Here is a 6637-nt window from a genome sequence, read left to right as displayed (position 1 = left end):
CTTTCTTATGCAACACAGGCCCACCTGCCCAGGGGTGGCACCACCCACAGTGGGCTGGGTCCTCCCACATCACTCATCAAGAAGATGCCCTTCAGACATGGCCACAGGCCAGTCCAATAGAGGCAATTTCCCGATTGAGGCTCCCTCAACCCAGGTGTGTCAAGTTGACACTAAAGCTATCCAGCACACTGCACCAATCATAAACGTTCATATCAGTGGCAAAGCCCTGTGTTAGCAGACCTATGTAACACTCAGGTCAAGAAGGAGAACATTGCCAACACCCACCAAGTGCTCATGCACCTAAAAGCAAGAAGACTAATTAATTGTGATGCAAATATTTTTTCAAGTGAAAAGAACAAAGAAAAGAACAAAGCATCTCCACTTGCTTACTCGTTTGTTTGGCTGCTGAGGCCTTCCTATGTAGACCATTCTGACCTTAAACTCCTGATGCCCCCGTAACAGCCTCCCAACCAACACCAAAGCAAACCCCGAAGGTGTCCCAGCACTGCTCAATCCCACCTTAGGCTGGTTCACACCTGGTCGTGGTTGGGGATTGCTTTGATCTGATGAGAAATAAATGGAATAAAACTGGAACCAGAGTTTGTCACACCTTGAAGTGCAAGGGGCCAGGCTTTGGGCCCCTGTTTGAAGCAGGCACCAGCCAACACCCTGTTTGAGAAAGAGCCGAGCTTCCCATCTGGCAGAGGACTGGGACAGAACTGTGAGACATAAACAGCCAGGAGGATGAGCCCCTGATGCTACAGAGGACCCGAGGAGCACCAGCAGCATCACCGCACATCCTCCGATTCCCAGAGATAACTGTGCTGATTTCCTGACACCTTTGGCTAAATATACCTATTTTAGAACTAAACTAGATCAGGCTAGCATTTTTATATGCACCTTTCTATGATAAAACCTGTGCTTCTGCATTCATCTTATTATGGAAATCAGTCAGTTGAGAAACCAAGCACTCACTCAGAGAGAGATGAAAAGCCCAGTCCTTTACTTGACGCCAGTGGTCCCGGAGAAACTGGAGCTCTGAAGCTCTGGGCTCTGATTCCAGCTTTCCTCAGGTTTTTATTGACCTTCCCGTTGTATCTTAACCTTCACAACATCAGCAGCTTCAAACTGCAATCTATGTGATTCCCAACACAGATGCTTACCTGTCCTAAGGAGAAACTGGAGCTCTGAAGCTCTGGGCTCTGATTCCAGCTTTCCTCAGGTGTTTATTGACCTTCCCGTTGTATCTTAACCTCACAACATCAGCAGCTTCAAACTGCAATCTATGTGATTCCCGACACAGATGCTTACCTGTCCTAAGACCCCAGAAGGGAAATTCTTTCTGTGGGCATGTTTGCAGAAACAGACGTTAAGGGCAGGAGTTCAAATACTCCTCACAGCAAAATGAATTTCTGCGCCATGCAGGCTGGGTAACTGCAAACAGGTGTTCTCCCAGATAACCACGGCATTTGTGGTCCTTGGGTCTCCTTCACAGCACCTAAAAAATATTCACAGTGTAACTTCTAGCAAAGCTCGATCACAAGTCATTTCAAGAGAACCACTGTGTCCTAAAGAAAACAACACTTACATAACAACAAATGTGCACTAAACAGCATTAAGTGCATAGGCATGTACTTTTCCTCTTTAATCCATTGTTCATGGACTTTGGGGTGTTAAGATAAGAGGGATTCTTCAAATAATGCTGCTCATAAGTCAGTATTTCTGTTGACCCCAAGCCCAAGTGTGTAATTACTGAATTGTGGCCATTCTCTTCCTCCCCTTGTTCCTCAGCCTCTTCTGTCTTTTATCTGAACCACAGGTGGGGTGACAGGCCCTGACCCGGACAGGTCCTGAACTAACTTTTGTCGGCCTGTGCAGTGCGCTTCTTGCTTCCAACTATGTTGCTGCTGCAGCGGGGTTCCTATGGAACTGACAGAGCTCATGTACATGCAACTTAAAGCAAGAAGACTAAGTAATTGTGAACGAAATATTTTACTAACGTGAAAAGAACAAATGAAAGTCCGCGCCTGGCAGTTCCCTTTCTTTCTTTACAAAGACATCTTGCGGGTGGGGGCTTGGTTGCCTGTTTGTCTGAGTTTTGAGGCAAAGCCTTACTATGTAGATCATTCTGGACTTAAACACACGATGCTCTCGCCTCAGCCTCACAATCACTGAGATTGCAGGTGTGTGCCAGTACACCTGGCTAGAAGTCTGTTTTTAAGATTCTTATTTCAGAAAGGTCCTCAGACACTCCCGTATCAGCCAGCACATCTCTCCTCTCTGGCTCCAGCTGACAAGCCATCTTTGTGTTGTCTCCCCATTTCCCAGCTTACTCTTCCTGCTCTTCAGTCCAGTTCTCTGATGCATGTCCCAGTAATAAGAACTTATGATTTAGTCTCAAATTAAGTCAATATATTCTGAAAGGGGGTAGTGATATTTCAGTACGTATGAGTGTTTCATTGGGAAGAAGTAAAGGTGAATGTGAGGTGTGGATTATCTTGCAACACTTCCCAGGTGGAATTCATAGCACTTGATGATGTGAGGGACAGGAAGCAAGGAATCAAAGATGGTTCCCGATTTCTTATGCTACTCAATTTAATTTTGAATTGTTTTTGGTGTTCAGGATGGAACGCAGGGCTTTGAGTATGCTAGGCAAGTGCTCTACCACTGAGCTACGTCCCTAGCCTCTATTTTCTCTCCCTTCCTCTCCCTCCCTCTTCTTTCTCCATCTCATGTATGTCTTCCCCTTTCCCTCCCTCCCTCCCTCTCTCCCTTCTCTCTCTCTCTTTCTCTGTCTCTCTCTCAACCTACTGAATCCCATTAGTGCTGCTCACATGAATATGGGGACATCGACTGAGGAATGGGGACCCTCCTAGTGGTCCTAATTTAAGACACTGAAAAAAGAAATTGAGGAAGACACCAGAAGATGGAAAGGCCACCCAGGTTCTTGGATCAGAAAAACCAATGCTGTGAAAATGGCTATCCTACCAAAGGAAATCTACAGATTCAGTGCAATCCCAATCAGTGCACCAGGACCTTTCTTTGCAGACATAGAGGAAACCATCTGATCATGTATATGGAGGCACAAGAGACCAAGGATAGACAAAGCAATCCTGAACAAAAAGACACTGTCAGATGTATCAGCCTCTTCTTGCATTGAGAACTCACCGAGAACTTATCTGAGATAATACTTCCCATGATAATGCTCATCCTCCCAAATTTCCGTCTCTACTTCTCACTGGCTTCAGGAAAAATATATATACTCGTCTCATTATAGTTTAAATCCTGTCTCAGAAAGCAAAGGAATCATGACTTGATCATTATTAAGTAGCATTAGGAATCAAGGGAATATGTGTTTAGGAATCAGTATCAAAAACACTACACTAAGGCGGGGCATACAAGACTGGACAAAAAAGGAGTTCTTGAAATGGGTACCCAATTTGGTACCCAATAATTCAGAAAGGAAAGCAGGAGTTTGTCTAATATTCTGCTCATCTGGATTCTCAAATCTTGGACCCAATGATGCTCCATAGTATACCAGATAAAGATGCCAAAACTTCTGTCTCGTGGTATGGAGTTAGCAGTCAGAGGTACAGGGAAATGGGAAACTGGGACCAAATTTATGGTGAAAGGGTGGGTGGGAGCACTTAACCATCAGAGGTGTGGTGAATGAATCTGATGATAATGGACAGAGACCTGAGGTAGCTACCACAGGACCATGATCTGTATGGTCCACATGTTATTAAGCAATTTCCTCTGAGGTAAACAACAGTCTATTCTAAAGGGAAGCGAGCAACAGAATGTTTTAAAGGGAGGCAAACAACAGGATTTTTTAACTTAAAAAATGTATTGAGAATTTCATACATGCAATATAAGGTATTTTGAGCGACTCCACACCCACTCCCTCCCCACCAACTCCTCCCATATCTCTTTTTGGTATTTTTTTGCTTGGTAATGTATTGACCTTTTTTTTTTTAATGTGGATTTTTACTACTCCAACATTCCCCGCTCTGAAGAAGTAACCTGAAAATCTTTCAAGGATCAGATAAAAGTTCCCAAATATTTTTGACATTTTTGGCCTTTGGAACAGGGTATTTTGCTAAGAGGCCCAAGGACATTTTGATTTTTAGCCAAGAAACTGGCTACTTTTCTTTGGGGTCTTTGTACCCTAACTGCCTAGCCAATTCCTACCTCCTATTCTTAAGCCCCCTGAAGAAGTTACCCAAGTTGCCGATAGGAAATCGGGACACGGACTGCTCTGGCTTCTTCCATGCTGAACAGGGACACAGGGTGAGGCAATTGGGGTACCTCTTCAGTGGGTCTATCTAAAAGACTCCCAAATTGCATAACTCTTAACTACAGGGAGAAAAGAAAGTCCTTGACTGGTGAATAGGAGATGTGAAGGAGAAATAAAGGAAAGAGTAGTTAGCTTTACAAGTTCTAGATAGGGAACCAGAAAAATGTCAAAACGGCAAATTTTAAGTGTTCATATCAGAGTTCACTGGAATTTCTTGACAAAAGCTTCCAAATACATCCTTCCATTGGATTCCTCCTTATTTTTCTTTTGTCTGCCAAGGCTAGACTCGAGAGTGATGGATTCAAGATTTGTTTTCAGGTATTTTGATAGCTGTTGGAGTGGTTAGAATCAGTGTCAGTTCCCTTGCAAAGGAGTCTAGATAGGGGAGAAAACAAATTTAGTCATCATTTTAGAAAAATAGTGGGTTGTCTCCCTTAGCTATAGGTGGGCACTACAGTATTGCAGACCAAGATTTGAGGTCTTAAATCTGAGCAGTACTTTGTGATTAGAAACAAAATCATCAATAAGAAATAATTGTCTAACATTTTATGTGGACTGAAGTCTAATGTCTGGGAAGTGTAATCCCTTGAACTCTTAATTTATACTGATCACTTTAATTTTAGGTTATACTTTTCTTTTGGGTGTTTAAGAACATACAGTTGGCCCAAATAAATCAATTTATTTTTACTCTTAAGGTCGTTTGAGGATCTGTTCCTCAGGGGTCACATGGGCTTGGGAGGAGCCCCTGGCTCCTTTCTTTGACCAGTTCCATCTATGTGAAGATAAGTCAAAGGTCCTGCTCGACCATGTCTGGCTTCACCTGGAAGCATGGATGAGATGTTTCCTCTGAGTTGACCCTCCTCTTTGTAGACTGGACACTGGTTCAAGTCCATCTGATGGGGTCTCCATGGCCTCCCTGAACAAGAGGACAGGTGACTCATCACAATTACAGGATATTTTGAGAGATGCTCCATATTCACCTGGAACTTAGTTGACCTTGGAGGGCAAGGGGCAAAAACTGTTCTTTAAGGCCCTCTGACCACATTTGTATAGGCCTCAAACTGTGGTTGATAAACATCCAATAAGGTTAGTTCCACCATTCCAAGTCCATCTGATGGGGTCTCCATGGCCTCCCTGAACAAGAGGACAGGTGACTCATCACAATTACAGGATATTTTGAGAGATGCTCCATATTCACCTGGAACTTAGTTGACCTTGGAGGGCAAGGGGAAAAAACTGTTCTTTAAGGCCCTCTGACCACATTTGTATAGGCCTAAAAGTATGGCTGTTAAAATCCAATAAGGATGTTTCCACCAGTCTGGTACTTTTAATTACATTTCCATGTGCTGTGTAGCTAAAGCTTGGGTAAAAACCCAAATGTTCTCAGATAAACCTTGACTAGATATATATTTTGTTCCTTAAGCTAGTTAACTAAGCTATGACCATGGAAAATTTAAGATTATGTGTATATTATTTTTGTCTTATCCTTTATATATCATAAAAAACCTACACAGACTTTCATCACTTGCTTAGGCTTTCTCATTTTTTTCTATTTTGGAAAATATCTCCATTCCCATATCCTTTTAATATCTTTTACATTCTCATTTTCTTTTTTAATAATTATGAGACATAATGACATTAAGAAAAAAAATTTTCCTTCTGATGTAAGAATTATTTTCTTGGGGATACTAAGCAATGTTTATTCCCTTCTGAGGTTCTAGTGTCAAGCCAATGTTTGATTAAAATTTTCCTGAGGAACCAACGAATTTACTGAGCTTAGTTACAGAGATGACTGAGGGGTTGCTGAGGTATATGAGTGACCTGGGGTATGCATACTGGAAAGCCTTTACCTAGAATGGATCAAGCCTTCTCTTCCTAGCCTTCCCCAGATTATATACTTTAGTCATCCCCAAGTCCAGGAGACCATGTGTGATTAGGGCCAAATTACATAGACGTGGCTGGGAAAAGTGGCTGGATAATCTGGTGAGGGTCCAATGACCCTGACAGCACCTACTTTAATGAAGGATCACAACCATCAACAAGCCCAATTATGATGCTGTTTAGCAAGCAGGCATAGCTGAAGTCATAATGACGGTAGTTATTTCATGCAGAAGAGACTGCTGTACAGCATCATCTTTTTAAAAGAACATGGACTTTAAGAGGAGTTGGTGCTAGGATTCACAAATAAGGGCGAACATATGTCTTTTGTTTTGCTGAGTCTGTGTTACTTCACTTAGTATAACAGTTTCTAGTTCTATCCACTTACCTGCAAACTTCTTGATTTCATCTTTCTTTACTGCTGAATAGAACTCCATTGTATAAATATACCACATTTTTGTT

The sequence above is a fragment of the Nannospalax galili genome, unplaced genomic scaffold (assembly GCF_000622305.1).
Source record: "Nannospalax galili isolate Female #2095 unplaced genomic scaffold, S.galili_v1.0 scaffold1750, whole genome shotgun sequence".
Taxonomy (NCBI): Eukaryota; Metazoa; Chordata; class Mammalia; order Rodentia; family Spalacidae; genus Nannospalax; species Nannospalax galili.
This window is presented reverse-complemented; position numbering follows the sequence as displayed.